At 38.0% G+C, this 24,324-nt stretch overlaps 1 protein-coding gene and 1 pseudogene across 3 annotated transcripts in view; both read left to right on the top strand.

Moving 5' to 3' along the window:
- The first annotated feature begins 8,423 nt into the window (after positions 1-8,423).
- Positions 8,424-8,955, top strand: LOC306654349 (small ribosomal subunit protein uS19-like; annotated as a pseudogene). Its single transcript has one exon. The product of its transcript is annotated as a small ribosomal subunit protein uS19-like (transcript).
- Positions 8,956-23,789: 14,834 nt separating this feature from the next.
- TTBK2 (tau tubulin kinase 2) overlaps positions 23,790-24,324 on the top strand; it is a 162,793-nt gene continuing 162,258 nt past the window's right edge. The window contains exon 1 of one of the 2 annotated variants that reach the window (XM_079127766.1): positions 23,790-24,126. The gene's annotated coding sequence lies outside the window, so the exon portion shown is untranslated. The remainder of the gene's footprint in view (positions 24,127-24,324) is intronic. The other variant, XM_079127765.1, reaches the window with a different exon arrangement.

Here is a 24,324-nt window from a genome sequence, read left to right as displayed (position 1 = left end):
GACCAGATGGCTTCACTGTTGCATTTTCTACCAAACATTTAAAGATGAACTAATACCAATTCTTAAATTATTCCAAAACATTGGAGAGGAGGGAATTATTCCAAATTCATTCTACAAGGCCAGCACTACCCTGATACCAAAACCAAACAAGGATGAGAATTCAACAACAAAAACTACAGACCAGTATCCTGAATGAACACACATGCAAAAATCCTCAACAAAATACTAGCAAATGGAATCTAACAGCACATTTTAAAAGATTACCCCAGGGATATAGGATAATGCAACATGCAGTTCGATAAATATGATAGAACACATTAACCAGATGAAGGTAAAAAATACATGATCATCTGCAGAATAGATGCAGAAAACATATTTGATGAAGTTCAACATCCATTCACAGTAAGAGCTCTTTAACAAATATGGTATAGAAGGAATGTACCTCAACATAATAAAGACCATATGTAATAAGCCAGCATCTAGCAAAATACTGAATGGAGATAAGCTGAAAGCTTTTTCTCTAAGATAAGAATACCAACTTTTACCTCTTCATCATTGTAATAGAAATGCTATAGAGCAATCAGGCAAGAAAAAGAAAGGGTATCCAAATTGGAAAGAAAAAGCAGAATTGTCACTGGTTGCAAAAAGCATGACCTTATAGAAAACCTCAAAGACCGCACCAAAAAAAAAAAAAAAAAAAACTCTTCAGACTAAGCTAAGCAATGAATTTAGCAAAGCCTCATATGTGTGAGGAACTGGGTTCAATTCTCAGCACCACATATAAGTAAATAAAAAATAAAAATCCATTGACAACAGAAATATTTTTTAAAAAAACTGATGGTTCTTTCCAGTGGGAGGGAAGAAGGCAGGGAAAGGGGAAAACACTGGGAAATGATATCGGCCAAATTATATTGTTCATGTACAAACATGTACAAGTATAATGCACCAATAAAAATATGGAAAAAAACTGATAGCTTTTTTATACACTAGTAGTTAAATCATCTGAACTAGAAGTCAAGAAAGCAGTCCCATTTACAAGAACTACAAAATATAAAACACCCAGGGATAAATTTAAAAGATCTCTAGTATGAGAACTATAAAAGTGATGAATGAAATTGAGACACAAAAAATGTAAAGGTGCCATGGATTGGAAAAGTCAATATTGTTAAAAATGTCCATACTACCCATACAAATCTACAGATTAAATGTAATACCTATCAAAATACCAGGGACATTCTTAACAAAACTAGGAAAAAAATCCTTGAATTTGTATGGAACACAAAACCTCCAAATAGCCAAAGCCATCTTGAGCAAAAAAAAAAAAAAAAAACAGAACAAAGCAGGAGACATTGTACTACCTGACTTCAAAATACCATGGCCATGGCACTGGTATTAAAACAGACACATAGATCAGCGGAACAGAATAGAGACTCTGAAAGTAAACCCATAATAGCAACAGCCAACTTATTTTCAACAAAGTACTAAGGGTATGCTTTGGATATAGGACAGTCATCTCAATACATGGTGCTAGGGAAATAGGATATTCATGTGCACAAGAATGAAAGTAGACCCCTGTCTCTTAACCAGTTATAAAAATCAACTCAAATGGATTGAAGTCTTAAGTGTGAGGGCTTAGGAGTGTAATGCAGTGGTTCAATGTGTGCTTTGCATGTGCCAGACCCTGGGTTAAATTCCTAGCACAGAAGGAAAAAAAAAAAAAGACTTAAATGTAAAATCTGAAACTATGAAACTCTACTAGAAGAAAATGGTAAATGCTTCAGGACAACGTAATGGGCAAGTAGTCTTTGGATAAGATCCAAAAAGCATAGGAAGCAAAAGCGAAAATAGACCAAGTGGTATTATGTCAAACAAAAGCTTCTGTGTAGCAAAGAAAAAAAAACTGGATAATGAGACAACTTACAGAATGGGAGAAAATATTTGTAAACTGTACTTCTGATAAGGAGTTAATATACAAACTATGTAAGGAACTCCAAAAACTCAGTAACAGAAAACCAGATAACCCAAGTAAGAAATGTACAGATATATTTCCAAGTTCAGGAACATTTAGGTTGTTACAGCTTGTGATGATTATGAATAAAGTTTCTATAAAGAAATACAAATGGCCAAGAGGTATATTTTAAAAAGTTCAACATCTCTAATCATCAGCAAAATGTAATCCAAAGCACAATGAGTTATCACCTCCATTAAGAATCAGAAAGCAGGGCTGCAATTGTGGCTCAATGGTAGAGCATTTCCCTAGCATGCATGAGGCACTGGGTTCAATCCTCAGCACCACAACTAAAAAAATTAAATTAAAAAAAAATCAGGAAGCCATGGCCATATCAATGTTTATAGCAGCTCAATTCACAATAGCTAAACTATGGAACCAACCTAGGTGCCCTTCAACAGATGAATGGATAAAGAAAATGTGGTATATATACACAATGGAATATTACTCAGTCATAAAGAGGAATGAAATTATGGCATTCACCAGCAAATGGATGGAACTAGAGACTGTCATATTGTGAAATAAGCCAACCCAAAAAAACAAAGGCCAAATGTTCTTTCCAATAGGTGAATGCCAACACACAATAAGCTGTGGGAGGGAGAATAGAAGTTCATTGAATTAGACAAAGGGGAATGAAGAAAGGGTGGGGGATGGGAATAGGAAAGACAGTAGAATAAATCAGGTATAACTTTCCTATATTCATGTATGAGTGCAGGACCAGTGTAACCACATCATATAGGAAGTTGTACTCCATGTATGTATAATATGTCAAAATACATTCTACTGTCATGTATAACTAAAAAGCACAAATTAAAGAAAAAATTTAAAAATTCAGAAAGCCAAAGCATAACAAGTATTGGTGAGGATGGTAGAAAAAGAAACTTGCACCCTATTGATGGGAATGTAAATGAATATGACCATTATGAAAAACACTGTGAAAGTTCCTCAAAAATTCAAACTGAATGACCATATTGGTAGTATAATAAAAATATAGCCAGCACACTACTGTGTATATATCCAAAGGAAATAAAATCGGTATGTCGAAGAGGCATCTGCACTCCCATATTTTTAGCAGAATTATTCACTATAGCCAAGAAATGGAAATAACCTAAGTGTTGATCAACTGATGCATGGATAAAGAATATGTGGTACATAAACACAGGGAAATTCTGTTCATTGATAAAAAGAATAAGATCCTGTCATTTATGACAACATGGATGAAACCGCAGATCATACCTTAAGTGAAGTAATCCAGGCACAGAAAAATAAGTACTACATAATTTCACTCATGTGAAATCTAAAAAAGTGAGTTTCAGACTTGGGGTGTGACTCAGTAATAGAGCTAACCCTAGTATGCACAAGGCCCTGGGTTCAGTTGCCAGCACCACAAGAATAAATAAAATATATTGAATAAAGCTAAGCTTTAATAGAAGAAAATTAGAAATAAACTTCGTATGTGATACATATTGAGGTTATGTATAACTTTTTAAGAAATTGTCAGGCATTTTCCAAAGTTCCATGTTGTTGGTAACACTTAGTATTGTCTGCTATTTTGGTTTGTTAGTTGGTTGGTTTGTGGCACTAGGGATCAAACCCAGGGCTTCACATATGCTAAGACAAGCACTCTACCAGTGAACTATTTCTTCAGGCTCTGGTTTGTTTGTTTTGTTTTTTAATTGAAATCAACTTTTAAATTGTAGCCATTACTTTTTAAAAAATCTTTTTAGTTGTCAATGGACTTTATTTATTTATTTATTTATTTATTTATTTATTTGTATGTGGTGCTGAGGATGGAACCCAGGGCTTCACACATGCCAGGCAAGTGCTCTACCACTGAGCTACAACCCCAGCCCCACCATTACTTTTAATGGTTTTTTTTTTTCTTTAGATAGATATTTTTGGGATTTACTGTGTAGATGATAGAAGTGTTCTTTCTCTTCTAGTACATATACCTTATTTATTTTCTTCATTGACTAGAGTATATTGTGTGGTGACTTAATGGAAAGACTGGGAAATGATCATATAGAGCTTATAAGTCATGCTAAGGCCAGTGAGGAATCACTTTTTTTTTTTTTTCATAGATAAGCTATGTGGTTAAATTTGTATTTAGATCCCCTGTACTGCTAAAAAAAAAAAAAAAATGCATTTAGAAAAAGCTGTCTGGCTACAGTGTGGAAAAAAATAAGACACCAGAGAAGACTGGAGGGACAAACAGGCCTCCTGAAGTAATTAATATAGATAAGTGGTGGTGACCTAAGCTAAGGTTGTGGCAACTGGAATAGAGAAAAATTGATTTTTCAAAGATAAAATGTCTCCACTTAGCCCACATCGTGATTTAAATAAACCAATCAATAAAAATATACTCATATTTCAAGCCCTTTGTGGGGAGAACAGACATTTCTTTAGGGGAAATTCATCTCCAGATGCCACTAAAAGGAACATCTTAACAAATACTGTAAAGCTCTTAACAAAAAGAATTTGAAACAATTGGGTTCTATGTATAACAGAAGCAAAAATACTGCAGTTTAATTAATGCAAAGTCAGTTACTGTAACTTATAATTCTGCTCCAATCAGGGCAGGTCATTAGTTGTTTATGCCAGCATCAAGAACTGGTTAACTAAATTGTAATAGTTGATGAAGTCGTTTATAAGTGATATAGATCAACTGAAAAGAGTAAATTACCTGTGGCAAATAAGTTCAGATCAATTTGGGGGTGGGGGAACAAGAGAGAATCAGGAAAAAGGTGACAAAAGAAAATTTGAATTATAAAAAAAAAGTGCAGGTTATTTTAGAGAATGTAACTCATGTAGCTGTGATATTTAATCAAATCATTAATAACTCTAAAACTTTAGGTCTGTAGTTCCAGCTATTCCTAAGTCTGAAGTGGGAAGATCCCTTGAGACCAGAAATTTGAGACCAACCTGGGCAACACAGTGAGACCCTGTCACAAAGCAAACTCTAAAAGTGCCTGAATCTACTACTCTGCCTCCATTACTTTTCCTTTCTTCCTTTTGCCATGAGCCCTCCATTCATCTCACCTCTCAGGGATGCTTCATTCCTTCGGCTTCCCACAGCTTCAGTTTCATTCTAGGTCAAAAATGTCCAAGTCTGTGTGTTCAGACCTGACAACTCAGACCTGCATTTCTAACCTTTTACCTGGTAGGATGTCTGGATCTTCAAACTCATAGCGTCTAACTTTTAACTCATTTTCTGCCCCAATCCAATTCTTCTTGTTCGCTATTTGTGTTTCAAAGTACAACCGTTCCCAAAGTCATACAGGTTTGGCACCTAAACTTTCTTTGACTCTTCCTCTCACTGTAAATCACTTGCCAAATTTGCCAAATCCCTACAATTGCTTCTGCAGATTACATCCTGCACTGTACTATCTCAGTGCTGGCTCTTCTTATACCTTTTCCAGAACAGTTGCAGAAGCCTCCTTCTTGTCGTCTTTTCTCTTGTTTCTAACTTTTTTTTTTTCTTTTGCTGGTGGGGCCAGTACTAGAGAGTGAACTCAGGGGCGCTTAACCACTGGGCCACATCCCCAGCCCATTTTTTGTATTTTATTTTATTTAGAGACAGGGTCTCACTGAGTTGCTTAGGACCTCTGGTCAGATTTTTTTTTTTTTTTTTTTTTTTTGGTGCTGGGGACCAAACCCAGGGTCTTGTGCTTGCAAGGCAAGCGCTCTACCGACTGAGCTATATCCCCAGCGCCCCCCCGCCCCCCCCCAGGACTCGATAAGTTGCTGAGTCTGGCTTTGAACTCACAATCCTCCTGCCTCAGCCTCCCAAGCTGCTGGGATTAACAGGCATGCCTGCCACCACGCACGGCTCTAATGTTTTATATTTTTTTAAACTAAATTTTTACATTATCATGTTTCATCTCGAAAAGCCCAGATCCAGAATATACCTCTGATCAATATGGTAGCTTCCTTGTAGCTCCCCTTTGTTGAAAATTTTCAGTGGCTTTTGAAACCCAAGTCTCCAAAACATAACTGCAAATTATTTTTTACGGTTTTCTTCCTTTCCTTTGCAACTAGCTATACTCTTAACTTATAGTTAATTTTTTAAAATAATTTTTAACAAGTATTTAAAATCTTCCATTTCATCACCACTCCTTATGGATGGCCTATATATAGGTATTGACTTCCTTCCAAAGAAGGTAGTGTGAAAGGGGGAACAAGGGCAACTTTACACTGGAGGAAACTGATTCTATCTCAGTCAGGTGACCAAGATCATATCAATAGTAATAAATCATGTTGATAGGATACCCCTTATATGATACGATGATAATGACATTTCATGTGATTTTCTTCCACAAAGGCTTTAACCTGAACATAATGAAGGAGAAAACAAACATAAAATTTCAATAAAGGGGCATCCTACAAAACATTTGATCTGTATTCCTGAAAATCATCAAAAACAAGGCTGTCATGGCCAACAGGAACCTAAGGAGACATGACAAGTATATGTAATGTGGCACCTGGATACCCTGGAACAGAAAATGGACATGAGGGAAAGACTAAGGAAATCTGAAGAAACTATGGGTTTTAGTTAATAATAGTGTATCAATATTATTTTATTAATTGGAATAAATGTTCTATGCAGATGTAAGGTGTTAATAATAGAGGAAATTTGTTGTATGGAACTCCCTATACTAATTTCTCAATTTTTTCTGTAAATTTAAAACTATTCCAAAAAATACATTCATTAAAAAAAAAAAATCTACATCCAACTGAATTTTATACAACCTTTAAAAAGAATGAGACACGGGATGTGGTACACACTGGCAATATCAGAGACTTGGGAGGCTGAGGCAGGAAGATTGCAAATTTGAGACCAGCTTCAGCAACTTTGCAGGACCATGTCCCAAATTTTAAAAATAAATAAAAAGGAATGGGGATGTAGATCAATGGTAAAGCGTCCCTGGGTTTGATCCCCAGTACCAAAAAAAAAAAAAAAAAAAGAGGCGAGCCAGTTGCTATAGTTCATTTCTGTAGTCCCAGTTACTCAAGAGGCTGAGACAGGATGGTTTGAGCCTAGGAGTTCAAGAACAGCCTGGGCAACACAGTGAGATACTGTCTGAGAAATGGGGTGGTGGACAGGCAGAGGCTGATCTTTATGTACTAATAGTTACAGAACGCTAAGAAAATAATGGGAAAAAAAAGTTGTAGAATAGTGTATAAAGTACTACTTGCTATTCATATAATGAAAAAACTCTAGAGCTCTGTTGGTTGGCAAATGTGTAAGATATCTCTGGAAAGATAAACAAGAAATGAGTAAGAAAATGGGGGGGCTGGGGTTGTGGCTCAGTGGAAGAGCACTTGCCTAGCATGTGTGAAGTCCTGGGTTCAATTCTCCGCACCACATATAAATAAGTAAAATAAAGGTCCATCGACAGCTAAAAAAAAAAAGAAAAATAGGGGAACTGAATGACTAGGACACATGGATGGAAACGAGGCCTATTCCTTACAATATACCCTTTTAATCTTTCTCACACTTATGTGTTCTCAATCTCTCTCTTTCTCTCTCTCTCTCCTCTCTCCTCTCTCTCTCTCTCTCTCTCTCTCTCTCTCTCTCTCTCTCTCTCTCTCTCTCTCCCTCTCCCCCTCCCTCCTTCTCTCCCTCCCTCTTTTTTTTTCTTTTTATTGCAGTATTGGGAATTAAACCCAGATGTGCTCTATCAGTGAGCCATACCTCCAGCCCTTTTTATTTTTTTATTTTTATTTTTGAGACAGGTATTAGTAAATTGCTGAGACTGGCCTTGAATGTGCAATCTTCCTGCCTCAACCTCCCACATAGCTGGAGTGTGTGCCACTGTGCCCAGCCCTTTTATATTTGGAATATTGAACTGTATGACTTCCTTTTCTATTAAACAAACAAACAAATAAAATCAGAAGAAAAAAAAGATGATTTGCCAAATCCTCCTGACATTTTTAGTCAAGAAAGAAGTTACATTTCAGCTGAGAATAAAGAAACTGTTCTAAGATCTTCTCAGGAGAAGCTTCAGGATAGAAGTAAACAGTGAATTAAGGATCATAGAAAGATGAGCCTTGAGCTCAGGCAGAAATGCTTTTTACACAGGTCCATGGCCTCTTTTGAATCCTGTTCCTATTTCTCCCTTTAAATGCTGACTTTTCTCCAGGTTTCCAATCTTGCCCTCTTGTCTTCTGTTCTAATGTTCTTTTCTTCTGTTCTTGTTCTCTTGCCTTCTTGCTTCCTATGCTCTTCCTTGTGAATTTCTTCCATTCAAGTCATTGTAATTAGGGCCAGGGTCAAATGACAAATGAGAAAGATAAATAACTAAAGCTATTCTGAGCAGCAAGTCTGTTTTTTGAAGTTCAGGTCCATGGCCTATGGGGACTTAATGCTTAGGTGAGTTGGTAGAGTTTAAAGATAGGGGAAGGATAACTGCGCAGGCACGGACGGGGCGGTCTTTCCCCAGAGCCGGCAAGATGGCGGAAGTGGAGCAGAAGAAGACGCGGACCTTCCGCAAGTTCACCTACCCCGGCGTGGACCTCGACCAGCTGCTGGACATGTCCTACGAGCAGCTGATGCAGCTGATGCAGCTGTATAGCGCACGCCAGCGTCGGCTGAACCGGGGCCTGCGTCGGAAGCAGCACTCGCTGCTAAAGCGCCTGCGCAAGGCCAAGAAAGAGGCACCCCCCCATGGAAAAACCAGAGGTGGTGAAGACACACCTGCGGGACATGATTATTTTGCCGGAGATGGTGGGCAGCATGGTTGGTGTGTACAATGGCAAGACCTTCAACCAGGTGGAGATCAAGCCTGAGATGATCGGACACTACCTGGGCGAGTTCTCGATCACCTACAAGTCTGTGAAGCATGGCCGGCCTGGCATTGGAGCCACTCACTCGTCCCGCTTTATCCCCCTCAAGTAGCTTGCCTGGACAATAAAGGCCCACACAACTCCAAAAAAATAAATAAATAAATAAATAAATAAAAAATAAAGGTAGGGGAATTCCTACATTTGCTTTTTATTTTTACTTCCCTGTTTATTTCTTCCTCATTGTACATGCATGACACTGTGCTAGCTGCTATCTAAAGGTTAATAAATTTGCTCCTGTAGAGTTGGGCTATGTAGTTTGAAAAAGACCAATACAGTTGTTATCCAGTGTATAAAATGGGACAGGGTTAAACCTATGGTTGGAAGATAATCAAAATAAGTCTAACTTAATTTTTCAATTTTGGGCTGTTTCTTTCAAAGATGACATTATAGGCATTTAGAGCCATTTCTTGAAGGAATCTCTAAGTCCTAAAATAAATTTAAATAATTTATGCAGAAACAACAAAGCAAGAATATACAAATGAATAATATGAATGCAAATTAACAGTTGCAAGACAGGGGTAAACTCAGGTGTTAATTTTTCTAGGAAGTTTTTCTTAACTCTCTGTGTGGTAAATGCAATTATGTCCCCTTCCCTTCAAAAATCATCCATGTCCTTATCCTGGAACCTACAAACATGTTTTACCTTACGTGGCAAGAAGGACTTTGCAGATGTGATTAAGCATGAGATGGGGAGATAATGCTGGGTTATTCAGATGGGTCTAAACTAATTACAAGAATTCTTAATGGTTGAAAAGGAAAGCAGAAGGGTGGGTCAGAGAGACGTGCCTTGAGGACTTACTTTGTCCTCTCGTTTTTTTTGGAGGGTGGGTACCGGGGATTGAACTCAAGGGCACTCAAGCCCTGAGCCACATCCCTAGCCCCTTTCTGTATTATATTTAGAGATAGAGTCTCAGTGATTTGTTTAAGGATTCACTAAGTTGCTGAGGCTGGATTTTTTTGGGGGGTGGGGTGGGGGGAGTTGTAGATGAACAGAATGCCTTCATTTATTTTTATGTGGTGCTAAAGATCCAACACAGTGCCTCACACATGCTAGGCAAGTGCTCTGCCACTGAGCTACAGCTCTAGTCCCCAGGTTGGCTTTTTGAACTTTCAATTCTCCTGCCCCAGCCTCCCGAGCCACTGGGATTATTGGCCCACTCTTGTTTTTGTTTGTTTGTTTTTTCAATTGTTTTGTTTTTATAGTACTGGGGATGGAACCCAGGGGTGCCCTATTACTGAGCTACATCCCCAGACCTTTTTTTTTTTTTTTATTTGTTGTAATTATTATACATGATGATAGAATGCATTTTGATACATCATACATAATTGGAGTATAACTTTAATTCTTCTGGTTGTACACGATGTAGAAATACACTGGTTGTGTAATCATATGCACATGGGGTAAAAATATCCAATTCATCCTATTATCCTTCCTACCCCCATACCCCCTCCCCTCCTTTCACTCCCCTCTGTCTAATCCAAAGTACCTCTATTTTTCCCTAGCACTCCTCTTATTGTGAATTAGCATCAGCATGTCAGAGAAAATGTTCATATTGGCCCACTCTTAATGTTGACTTTGAAGTTGGAGGAAGGAGACCATGAGCCAAAGAATATGTGCAGCCTGTAGAAGTTGGAAAAAACAGGGGTCATATTTTCTGTACTTGAACCTCTAAAATGGATGGCACCTTGAGTTTAGCCCAGTGAGACCCATATCAAACTTCTGACCTACAAGACTCAAAGATAGAAAATTGTTGTTTTAGGTCTCTAGGTTTGTGTTGATTTGTTACATCAGTTTAGAAAATTGCCTCTAGTGCTTCATTTTTATCTGCTTTGGATCTTATGTAGATTCTCTATGGACTCATTTCCAAGATGGCTCACTAACACAGTTGTGAAATCCCAGACCCCATATTTTCAAACATATACAGCAAAGTTGAATGAACTTTACAGCAATCATCCCTGTACTACTACCAAATTCTACCAATAATAATTTGCTATATTTACTTTATCATCTATCCATTTATCCATTCTTCTATTCATCCATCAAACCATCTTATTTTCTGTACAAATTTTAAAGTATATTGTAGCTATCAATACCAAGCTCCCTACATAGTTCCACATACATATAATTAACTAGAGTTCAATATTCGTTAATAGCTTTTTCTTTTGATGTAAAAGTATACATTAACTGAGTTTTGATAAATGCATGCAACTGGGCAACTCAAATTCCTATCAAAATATAGAATATGTACCCATAAATACATATAATTATTATGTCAATTAAATTTTTTTAAAGGATGTAAAGCATTATCATCATTCTTCATCTTTATCAGCTAAACTCTGTCCCCATCTCCCCAGAGGCAAACATTGTTTTAAATATTTTTCACCATAGATTATGTATCCTGCTCTAGAGCTTTATGTAACTGGAATAATAATATAGTATACATTGTTTTATATGAATTTGTTCATATAAATGGAATCATATAATATGAGCTCTTTTGGTAAGGTATTTCATTTAGCATACTGTTTTTAAGGTTCATCCATGTAATTTCAGTTCCTTTTTAGCATTGAATGCTATTCCACTTTTGAATATAGTACTGTTTGTTATCTATTGTCCTATTGTCCTATTGATGAACACCTGAGCTATTTCCTAGTTGGGGCTATTATAAACAAAGCACTCTGAAAATTCTTGAGTTAGTCTTTTTGTGAGCATATATTTTCATTTCTCTTGGGTAAGTGTCTGGAAGACAAATTGCTGAATCATAGGTAGATGTATGTTTAGACTAAAAGAAACTTACAGATCTTTTTTCAATGTGAATATATCATTTACATTCCCATACAATGTATGAGAATTCTGATTGCTCCATAGCCTCACAAACATTTGATACTGTCAGTCTTTTTAAATTTTAGCCATGTAGCAAGTGTATTTTATTCTTGCCCATTTTCCACATTTTTTATTGGTGCAGTATAGTTGTGTATAATGATGGAATTTATTGTTACATATTCATACATGGATATAACAATATAATTTTGCCAATATCACTCCCCAGCACTTCTCCCCTCCCCCTCCTCCATGTCTCTCACCCCTTGCTCCTTTTTTTTTTTTTTTTTTTTTTTTTTTTTTTTTTGCAGTGCTGGGGATTGAACCTAGGGCCTTGTGCTTGCAAGGCAAGCACTCTACCAACTGAACTATATCCCCAGTCCCTTTCTTTTTTTATATTTTTATTTTTACAGGCTGCATTTTAATTCATTATACACAAATGGGGTACAACATTTTCATTTATATGGTTGTACACAATGTTGATTCACACCATTCATGTAATCATACATATACATAGGGTAATAATGTCTATCTCAGTCGGCTATCTTTTCTTCCCCCACCCCCTCCCACCCCATTTCCCTCTACACAATCCAAAGTTTCTCCATTTTTCCCTTACTCCCTCCTGCCCCCCATTATGTATCAGCATCCACTTATCAGAGAAAACATTTGGCCTTTGGTTTTTTTTTGGGTTTGGCTTATTTCACTTAGCATGATATTCTCCAACTCCATCCATTTACCAGCAAATGCCATAATTTCTGGGTTCAATACCCAGCACCACAAAAAAATTATAATTTTATTATTCTTTATGGCTGAGTAATATTCCATTGTGTATATATATACCTCAGTTTCTTTATACATTCATCAGTTGAAGGGCATCTAGGTTGGTTCCACAATCTAGCAATTGTGAACTGAGCAACTATGAACATTGATGTGGCTGTGTCACTGTAGTATGTTGATTTTGAGTCCTTGGGTATAAACTGAGGAGTGGAATAGTTGGGTCAAATGGTGGATTCATTCCAAGGTTTCTGAGGAATCTCCATGCTGCTTTCCAGAGTGGTTGCATCAATTGCAAAACCACAAGCAATGTATGAGTTTGCCTTTTTTGCCACATCCATGCCAACACTTATTGTTGCTTGTGTTCTTGATAATAGCCATTCTAATTGGAGTTAGATGAAATCTTGGGGTGGTTTTAATTTGCATTTCTATAATTATTAGAGATGGTCGATCACCTGTATATCTTCTTCTGTGAAGTGTCTGCTCAGTTTCTTAGTCCACTTATTGATTGGGTTCTTTGTATTTTTGGTGTAGTTTTTTAAGTTCTTTATAAATTTTGGAGATTAGTGCTCTGTCTGAAGTATGTGTGTAAAAGATTTTTTCCCACTCTGTAAGCTCTCTTTTCACATTATTGTTCCCTTTGCTGAGAAAAAGTTTTTTTGTTTGAATTTATCCCATTTATTGATTCTTGCTTCTATTTCTTGTGCTCTGGGGTCTTGTTAAGGAAGTCTTGTCCTAAACCAACATGATGGAGATTTGGGCCTACTTTTTCTTCTATTTGGTGAAGTATCTCAGGTCTAATTCCTAGATGCTTGATTCATTTTGAGTTGAGTTTTGTACAGGGTGAGAGATAGGGGTTTAATTTCATTTTACTGCATATGGATTTCCAGTTTTCCCAGCACCATTTGTTGAAGAGGCTATCTTTTCTCCATTGTATGTTTTTGGCACCTTTGTCTAGAATGAGATAACTGTATTTATGTGGAATTGTCTCTGTATCTTCTATTCTGTATCATTGGTCTACCTGTCTATTTTGATGCCAATACCATGCTGTTTTTGTTACTCTTGCCCCTTATTCCCTTTCTTCTACTGATCTCCCTTCGATTTTCATGAGATCCAGCCTGACCTTTATTTTCCTTTTTTCCCCTCTAGCTTCTGCAGATGAGAATAAACATATAAACCTTGACTTTCTGAATTTGAATGATTTTGCTTAACATAATGGTCTCTAGTCTCATCCATTTTCCTGCAAATTACATAATTTTGTTTTTATTTATAGCTGAATAAAACTCCATTTTGTATATATACCACTTTGTCTTTATCCATTCATCTGTTGATGGATATCCAGGCTGGTTCTGTAGTTTGGCTATTATGAATTCTGCTGCTAAGAACATGGTTATGCATGTATCACTGCAGTGTAATGATTTTAATTCTTCAGGATAAATACTGAGGAGTGGTATAGCTGTGTCATATGGTGGTTCCATGCCTAGCCTTTTGAGGAGCCTCCATACTGGTTTCCATAGTGGTTGTACTAGTTTGCAATTCCACCAACAGTGTAAAAGTTTCTTTTTCTCCATATCCTCTCCAGCATTTATTATTATCTGTATTCCTGATGACTGCCATTCTAACTGGTGTGAGGTGAAATCTCAGTGTGGTTTTGATTTGCTTTTCCCTAATTACTAATGATGTTGAACATTTTTTCATATATTTGTTTGGCCATTTGTATTTCTTTTTTTGGTGGGGGGTACTGGGGATTGAAATCAGGGGCACTCGACCACTGAGCCACATCCCCAGCCCTATTTTGTATTTTATTCAGAGTCAGGGTCTCACTGAGTTGCTTATCACCTCACTGTTACTGAGGCTAGCTTTGGACTCCTGTCTGGCAATTCTGAGGCTGGCAATTCTCCTGTCTCAGCTTTCCCAGCCAATGGGATTATAGGCATGCACCACCATGCCTAGCAGCTACTTGTATTTCTTTTGAGAAGTATCTTTTTCATTCATTTGTCCATTTACTAATTGGGTTATTTACTAATTGGGTATAAATTTTTTGAGTTCTTTATATGTTCTAAATATTAATCCTCTGTCAGAAGGTAGCTAGCAAAGATTTTTCTTTCATTCTGTAGGTTCTTTCTTCACAATCCTAATTGTTTCCTTTGCTATGCAGAAGCCTTTCAATTTGATGTCATCTTATTTATTAACTCTAAGCATTAGAAAGTTGTTGTCTGTGCCTATGTGCTGGAGTGTTGCTTCTACATTTTCTTCTTGGAGTTGCGTAGTTTCTGACCTAATTCCTAGGTCTTTAATACATTTTGAGTGGATTTATGTGCCAGTGAGATCATAGGGTCCAGTTTCATTCACTTACATATGGATAAACAGTTTTCCCAGCACCATTAGTTAAAAAGATATCTTTTCTCCAGTGTATGTTTTTGGCACCTTTCTCAAGGATCAGACTGTTGTAGATGTGTGGGTTTGTATTTGTGTCTTCTATTCTGTACCATTGGTTTATGTGTCTGTTTTTATGCCAGTACCATGCAGTTTTTATTACTGTATCTCTGTAGTATAATTTGAAGTCAGGTATTTTGATATCTCCAGCATTCTTTTTTGCTTTAGAATTGCTTTGGCTATTCTAGGTCTTTTATTCTTCCAAATGAATTTTAGAATTATTTTTTTCTAGTTCTGTGAAGAAAGTCATTGGTTTTTGTTTTGTTTTGTTGTTTGTTTTGTTTTTAGAAAAATAAAAATAAGTTCTATTGCTTTGTAGCAAAGGAGAAACACAGGGACTCCTGTCCCAGAGAATATGATTCTCCCCATCAGGGGGAACATGGGTTTTTTAAAGAGGTGGTTCAGAGGAACCTGTTTCCTGAAATTAGTGAGGAGAGATTAGGGAGGAGAAGACCAGGGAGGGAGAAGATCAGAAAGCAGATAAAACATGTCAGTTTTAGAGCAGCAAGGGATATATTCAAAGTATAAAGTGGATCACTGTTTTCCCCACTGTCAATTCCTATGTTCCATTACTATGCAATAAGGGGCGATGACATCTCCAGGCTGCTTCCTGCTGAGAAAGGGTGAAGATGGGGAAAGTGACCTGAAGTCCTTGTTCTCTAACATGTGGAGCAGGCTCCAGTAACTTATTGAGACCATGCCTTAAAATAAAAAATAATAAAAGGTCTGGGGATGTGGCTCAGTGGGAAAGTGCCTCTGGGTTCAACCCCCAGTACGCCCCTCCTCCCTCCCCACCAAAAAAAAAAAAAAAGAAAGAAAGAAAAACTAAACTTCAATTTATTAAGAAAAAAGGGACAAAGGCAATGTCCTTCTGGCAAGAACGTAGGTTAGTGCTCACCTCTACCTGTATTTAGACATACTCTATATTAGTGCAAACTTGAGTTACCTAGAGGAAGTATAACAGGACACACGATAGTATGCAGTGCTGGAAATAGCAGGAACTTTGTTGGAACACAGTGTGTCAGACTGATTGACCTGGGACTGAAAAAGCCCAAATCCTGATTTTATACTGCTATTACAACTTGTAACTTTACTAGGATTGTTCTCTCTCCTCTCTCTTCTGAGGGTTTCACACTGTGGAATTTTTCTCTGTTTATTGTTGAAATCATCCTTGTTATGTTTCTGGGTAAGATTTAAAGACTATAAAAATGCAATATATAATCATCTAAATCAAAACGTTCAGAGAAAGGCAAACCCAGAAGTACCTATAGCACTTTTTTGGAAGTTAATGCAAAATGTGAGCGCTCATATATTTTTGTACTTATTATATTTTACTTACTTTATTTATTTGGCACTGGGGCTTGAACTGTGCATCACTCTACTACTGAGCCACATCTCCAGCCCTTTTTATTTTTATTTTATTTTTTATTTTTTATTGTTTTTGGCTTTTTCGTTATTTAATGTTTCCAATTTTACAGGAAAAATATTAACTTGTTATAAGTTCAAACTTATAAATTTATAGGAAAGTAAAATAATATCTTTAGTATTTAGTAACTCTTTTGAAATTTAATAATTCTTATTTAACAAGTATTACCACTCTAAAATTTTTCATACAATTGTATGTCTTTGCAAGGCTTGTCAACATAATAAAGTAATTGAGAGTTTGAGTTCTGGAAATTGACTACTTCTACGTAAGTCAATCATTCTCCAAATAATAGCTGTATAATTTTAGGCTAAATTAATCTCTAAAATGGCAATCATAATGCTATCTACATTGCTAGTATCAAATGAGATTTTCTTTTTTTTTTAATAATGTATTTTTTTATTGTAAACAAATGGGATACATATTGTTTCTCTGTTTGTACATGGCATAAAGGCATACCATTTGTGTAATCATAAATTTACATACAGTAATGTTGTTTGATTCATTCTGTTATTTTTTCCTTTTCCCCCACCCCTCCCACCCCTCTTTTCCCTCTATACAGTCCTTCCTTCCTCCATACTTGCCCTCCTCCCTAACCCTAACTCTAACCCTAACACTCACCCTCCCCTCCCCCCATTATATGTCATCATCCACTTATTAGCGATATCATTCGTCCTTTGGCTTTTTGAGATTGGCTTATCTCACTTAGCATGATATTCTCCAATTTCATCCATTTGCCTGCAAATGCCATAATTTTATCATTCTTTATGGCTGAGTAATATTCCATTGTACATATATACCACAGTTTCTTTATCCATTCATCAATTGAAGGATATCTAGGTTGGTTCCACAGTCTGGCTATTGTGAATTGAGCAGCTATGAACATTGATGTGGCTGTATCTCTATAGTATGCTGATTTTAAGTCCTTTGGGTATAGGCCAAGGAGTGGGATAGCTGGGTCAAATGGTGGTTCCATTCCAAGTTTTCTAAGGAATCTCCACACTGCTTTCCAGAGTGGCTGCACTAATTTGCAGCCCCACCAGCAATGTATGAGTGTACCTTTCTCCCCACATCCTCACCAACACCTGTTTTTGCTTGTATTCTTGATAATCGCCATTCTAATTGGGGTGAGATGGAATCTTAGAGTGGTTTTGATTTGCATTTCTCTTATTACTAGAGATGGTGAACATTTTTCCATATGTTTGTTGATTGCTTGTAGATCTTCTTCTGTGAAGTGTCTATTCATTTCCTTAGCCCATTTGTCGACTGGATTATTTGTATTCTTAGAGTTTTTTGAGTTCTTTATAGATTCTGGAGATTAGCGCTCTATCTGAAGTATGAGTGGCAAAGATTTTCTCCCACTCTGTAGGCTCTTTCTTCGCATTGCTAACAGTTTCCTTTGCTGAGAGAAAGCTTTTTAGTTTGAATCTATCCCAGTTATTGATTCTTGCTTTTATTTCTTGTGCTATGGGAGTCCTGTTGAGGAAGTCTGGTCCTAAGCTGACATGTTGAAGATCTCAACCTACTTTTTCTTCTATAATCTGCAGGGTCTCTGGTCTGATTCCGAGGTCCTTAATCCATTTTGAGTTTAGTTTCGTGCATGGTGAGAGATATGGGTTTAGTTTCATTCTGTTGCATATGGATTTCCAATTCTCCCAGCACCATTTGTTGAAGAGGCTATCTTTTCTCCATTGCATATTTTTGGCACCTTTGTCTAGTATGAGAAAATTGTATTTATTTGGGTTTGTGTCCATGTCCTCTATTCTGTACCATTGATCTACCTTTCTATTTTGGTACCAATACCATGCTGTTTTTGTTACTATTGCTTTGTAGTAGAGTTGAAGATCTGGTATTGCAGTACCCCCTGTTTCACGCTTCCTGCTAAGGATTGCTTTAGCTACTCTTGGTTTCTTATTCTTCCAGATGAATTTCATAATTGCTTGCTCTATTTCTGTAAGGTATGTCATTGGGATTTTAATTGGAATTGCATTGAATTTGTATAGCACTTAAGGTAGTATGGCCCTTTTTATTTTTTATTTTGAGACAGGGTCTTGATAAGTTGCCCAGGTGAGCCTCAAACTTGTGATCCTTCTACCCTAGCCTCCCAAGTAACTGGGATTACATGCATGTATTAGCCTGCCATTAACTTTTTGCATTAGTGAATTAATTAGTAATTTTTGGTGCTGGAAATCAAACCTACGGCCTTGTGCAGGATAGGCAAGCCCTCTACTATTGAGCTACATTTCCAGATCTGCATTAATTTATTTTAAAAATCTTAATGAGTGTATTTAAATATTTAGAGAGTGAAGAAAGTATCGGGAAAGTGCAGTACGATAAATGATCTCTCTACAGCTTATATGATGAAAGATGTGCACAAAAACTGCTATACGTGAGGGCTGGGTTGTAGCTCAGTAGTAGAGCACTTGCCCGGCATGTGTGAGGCAATGGGTTTTGTCCTCAGAACTACATAAAAATAAATAAATAAACAAAAGACATTGTGTCCATCTACAACTAAAAAAAATTTTTTTAAATAGCATATGTGAGAACCATATCTCATATTTCTTTGATTTGGCATAGAATATCATGCAGTAACCTTGCTGTAAGTACCTGATGCATTTCTGAAAATTTTATCTGCCATCTATGAATATATTTTATTTTGTAGAATATACTATGTCCAGAAAAATACTTTAAGATAATATTTATCATAATCACAATCATCAGATCTAAAAATTATAAAAACCTCTAGCCAATGGATAATCTGCTTTGATTAATAAGACAAAAATATAATACTATTGTATTGTTTCGACAGCTTGCAGTAGGATACTATGGTCATTAGGGTGTGCTATTAGCACAGCCAATCCATCAGTCATTCTACCAATAGAGTCTGAAAATCACAGAAGGCTGTTGAGTATTTGCAGTATTTGAACACTGAACCATACTGAAAAGTCCCAGAACTTTTTCCATACTGTGACAGCTATTTATCAGGAATCACAGCATCACCTCACCATTTTTCATTTTAAAACTCTGAGTATACAAAAAGGCTAGATCATAAATGATGCTGCAACAAAAAGGAGACCCAAAAGACTAAGCAAACATGTATAGAATTCACTATTCTAATAAAACTCACAAAAATGAGCTGTTAAATTTAATGGTATAATAATTCTGAGTTTCATTAAAGTCAGGGGAAAATGGGAATCGCATTTTAAAATAACTATAATTACTGTGTGTGTGTATGATACCTGGGGCCTCACGCATGCTAGACACTCTACCATTGAGCTCTATCCCCAGTCCTAGAATTACTTTTATATACGTAAACTCTTATAGTTTTTCTCACTTAACCAGCTCTAATCAGCTCTGGTCTTCCCTGATGTTGTAGTCTATCATCATTAAACACAAATTGACAATCAATTTAAAGACGATGAAGTCATATTCTCAAAATTGCAGTTACTTGCTGAGTACTGTGGTACATGCCTATAATGCCAGCAGCTCAGAAGGCTGAGTCAGAAGAATTGAAAATTTGAGGCCAGTTTTGGCAACTTAGTGAGAAAATGCCCCCATCTCAAAATAAAAATAAAGAGGGCTGAATATAAAGTTTGGTGGTAAAGTGCCCCTGGGTTCAATCTCTAATACTAATACTAATACTAATACTACTACTAATAATAAAAATAAAAATAAACAACAAACACTTGAGAAAAATTATAAACAAAAACTTAAGGTACTTAATATATTTGGTGTGAATGCATTTCTGTCAAGTTCAAAATCACAATGCAGCTGATGAGTTTAATGGGTTCGGACACTCAGAGGATCCCAAAGATTTGGCCTATGTTATTGTTTACTGACTGTTGTCCGAGAGTATTTATATAAGTTGTATACCTCTATTATAGTTATTACAATGCCTTGTCATAAGTTTTGCATGTTTGGTAATCATTACGTTGTGAAACTCCTAAGGACAGGATTATTTATTTCTATTTATTTCTATTTAAGTTTATTTCTATTTGTTTTCACAGTGCCAGGAGAATAGGTGACATTAGTAGACCCTATGATTTTGTGAATTAATTACGTTTAAAAGAAACTAGTTTGATGAAAAATTGTAAATCAAGGCTGTTTACTGATTTACAGAAGTACTGGGCCGTAGTCCACTATTGAAATTCATAGTTCAAAACACTCTGCATTGAGATTTAAAAACAGCTTCATGAGATACAACTAACATAGAATTTAAAATTTACAATTCTGAGGTTTGTTTGGCATTAGGGATTGCACCCAGGGACTTGTACATGCTAAGCAGATGCTTTACCATTGATTTACAACCCCAGGCCCCCAGCAATGTATTTTTTGTTTTTGTTTTGATATTGGGGTTTGAACTCTCAAGGCACCCTTCTACCCCTAAAAGCCCCTGAGATTTTTTTTGGCACTGGGATTGAATCCAGGGGCACTTAACCACTAAACCACATCCCCAGCACTTTTTGACATTTTATTTAGAGACAGGGTCTTGCTGAGTTGCTTAGGGCTTTACTAAGATACTGAGGCTGGCTTTGAACTCACCATCCTCCTGCCTCATCCTCCTGAGGTGCTGGAGTTACAGGCATGTGCCACCAAGCCCAGCTCTGGTTTCTTACTTTTTAAAACTAATTCTTCACATTGTCACATATTGTTTTTAAAGACAGATTAAAAGAGAAAAGGGCAAAGGTCTCTTTTCCTTGGTTTGTACACTGATTCATATTATTGTATTGTCCTGGTAACCATGTGATATAAATGAATCTTTTAGATTATTTACCCTTTGAATCAGGGGAAGAAGGTTACAAAGTGGTGCCCAAAGATGGGTTAAGGAGAACACAAATGGAAGAGCAGGAAAAGAGGAAACAGATTCTTCAGTGTGTTGTTTATTTCATGCCAGGAGAAAAGTAAAAGCTATATAGAAAACATTATGTTTTATGTGGAGACTCCTTGGAGTAAACCCAAACCTGAATATTCTGTAAGATTCATGTTAGAATTGGCATTTTATTCCTTCAGATATGGTAATCCAGGGCCCCCTAAATTTGAGTCATTCCTTTCTCTCATTTTCTCAAATCTTTAGTTATCTATTTCTACATGACCAGTTAGTATTTAAAGCAAAGTAAACATTTATTTATTTTTAGTGCTGGGGATTGAAAAATATTTAGGAATATTTATCGTATCACACGGATTCTGTGGGTTTGGATTTTGGGAGTGAATTGAGTGGGATATCTTACAAGGTGGCTCTGAAGATGCCAGGTGGGTCTTCAGTCATCTGAAGGCTTGACTGGGCCTAAAGGATCTGTATTCTAAAGGATCCAGATTCCAAGAATAGCTCACAAATACGGATGGCAAGCTGATGCTGATTATCGGTATAGTGTTCAGTTCCTTGTCAGAGGACCTCACCTTGGGGCTGCTTGAATGTCCTCATGATATGATAATTGGTTCCCCTCTAAGAAACTTATCCAAGAGCCTTAAGGCAGAAGCTACACTGTCTTTTAGGACCTAGCCTTAATATCCACACACTGTTAACACACCTAAATTCCTGGAAAACATTATTGGCTACATAGGTTAGCCCAATTCGGTATGGGAGGAACTATAGAAGGAGGCAGGGATCATCAGGGACCATCTTGGAAGGTTTGCTACCATGTTTATTTTTTTAATGTCATACTATAATATCCAAGAAGATTCCTGAATCTAGGGCTAGATCTTGAATAATATATTACCTTGCCAATTATCCTAACAGAAAAAAGTAACTCTGGGGACAGACCAAAAATTCTTAAAATGAAAATTTCTCTCTGGTCTGTACCAGAAAGAAGGGGAGATTTTTATTGCTAGACATAATTCCAGTGGATCTGGACATTTCCCTCCATAAAACCCTTTTAATTTAAAAGAAAAATATTTACAGAAACCTTGATCGTTTTCCATAAAAATTCTGTATCTGGCCAATACTCTGAACTATATTCTATTACACAAAGTAATGGGAAAAAAAGCAACTCGTGGTTTTAATCAGTAGAAAGAAAACAATTTGGCAACTCCTTTATGTTTGAATAGAACAAGATGAGCTGCATCATCAATTGCCTTTAATGTACATTTTGTCCTGCTTTAGTCCAAAAATCTGGACATGACAGACAGGAGAGGCACCTCCTGCTTTTAAAAGAAAGTGAAGAGGCAGTGACATTTCCTGCACAAGATTAAACAGATTCTGTAAGAAGAGTTTTGAAATTTAGCATAGGATTTATATTTAATTTTTCTATATTCTGAGTCAGCTTCAATAATAATGTCACTTGATTGAAGAAAAAGATTTGAAGTGAAACCTATAATTCATTGTATCCTTTCCGACTATGGTAATTCCTGGGAGTATTTCTGATTATTAAGAAGAGCGAGCACGGGACACAGGAGGTCTAACAGACCTGTTTTGGTTCTACCACTAATTAGTTTTTTATGGCCTTGAGAAAGTTTTAATCTCTTCAGTTGAGTCTGCTCCTCTGTAAACTGGTAGTTAAAGACAGGCGAGGACCTTAATCTTAAGTTTTTTTTTTTTTTTTTTTTTTAAACCAAAGAAGAAGACACAACACTAAATACAAATTTACTCCACACAACTTCACTGCTTCACCTTCCTCACTATTCTTTTGAAAGTCTTTAAGCTACTCTCAAATACTCTTGCTTAGAATCCCGGTACTGGTCCCCACCGAAGTTGCTCGTTGAGTCTTTTAACTGGTGATGTTTCCATAAGGGAATGAAATCTTGTTCTTTTCGGGCTGTGAAACCGCAAGGGCTCTCATCTCCAGCCTGACATTCCTTTGTAAGTCCGTCTTCTTCTCTCCTCACACCTTTATGCCTTTCCCTGGCCTTTGCTGTGATTAGCTTCAGGTCAGGTGGGATGGCGCCAATTCGCGACATGCTGGCCGCTTTGGTTCAGACGAAGTGATAGATCCCCTGATCCTTGACAGGGCCTCACGATTCCAAGCCCTTCATCTCGACTGCCTCAGTGTGTATATTCGTATCTTGACCAAGCACTTTCGATTTTCTTCTTCAAAGCTCAACCTTGGGGTCACAGCCATACCTCTGTAACCAAGTTAACCACTGAGCTAGAACACCCACTTGCGCCAACCACTCTCAGAAGCCCTACGTCTCTCTTTGGGACAGGCTGGCAGTTGCGGCGGTGGCTGGAACTACGAGGCCCAGAATTCCTAGGCGCATGCGCGCTGCCATTGTGATGCTCCTTTCCCGGTAACTCGCCCTCTCAGGCAAACCTGAAGATAGCGGCAATTCTCCGGTGGGGGCGGAGACGCTCCTTGTCCGACTCTCCGCCCCCCTCGTGATAGGCAATGGGACCAGCCAACCGACGCTGTGGGCTCGCAACGCGCTTTCCAATCAGCACCTGTGGTGGAGAGGTGGGCGTGCGCACTGGCAGGGCAGGTGGGCTAGGCTGTGCCGGGTTGCGAAGGGGGAGAATAACGTCGGGTCGGGTCAGCGAGCGCTGCAGTAGTCGCCGCAGCGGCGATGGGAGCGGTGGGGACGAGGCGGCGGCGGCGGCGGCAGGAGGAGGAGCAGAGGCTGGCACAAGAGCAGCGGCTGGGGGCGGCCAGCAGCAGCAATAACAGCATCAGCCGCCGCCGCCGCCGCCAGTGAAGGCGGACGGTACCCGAGGGGACTACCCGCCCGGCCGGCCGGCCCGCGAAGCCGCGCTCGGGTCCCGCCGCAGTGGGCGGCGGGGGATGGGCAGGCGGCGGCGGTCCCGCCTGCTGAGGGTTGTCCCCTTACAGTCCCGGTTCTGAGCTGGACCGGAGCCCTCCGCCCGAAATCCCTGCGTCCGCCACGGCCCAGGTAGGACACACCCCCTGAACCCCCAGGGTGCCGCGGGTTAGCCCCCGGGCCCCGCCCTCCCCCAGTTTTGACCCCCTCCACCCGCCGCACCCCTTCCCGAGTGACGGATCCTGGAGACCAGGAGAGGAGTACCTGAGACTCCTAGGTCGCTCCACGCCCTGGGCTTGTGCCAATCCCGGTCTCCCGGAACCTCGGAGA

This window comes from Sciurus vulgaris, assembly GCF_902686455.1.
Source record: "Sciurus vulgaris genome assembly, chromosome: 2".
Classification (NCBI taxonomy): domain Eukaryota; kingdom Metazoa; phylum Chordata; class Mammalia; order Rodentia; family Sciuridae; genus Sciurus; species Sciurus vulgaris.
The sequence above is the reverse complement of the archived record's forward strand: the minus strand, read 5'-3'. Positions and strand labels throughout refer to the sequence as shown.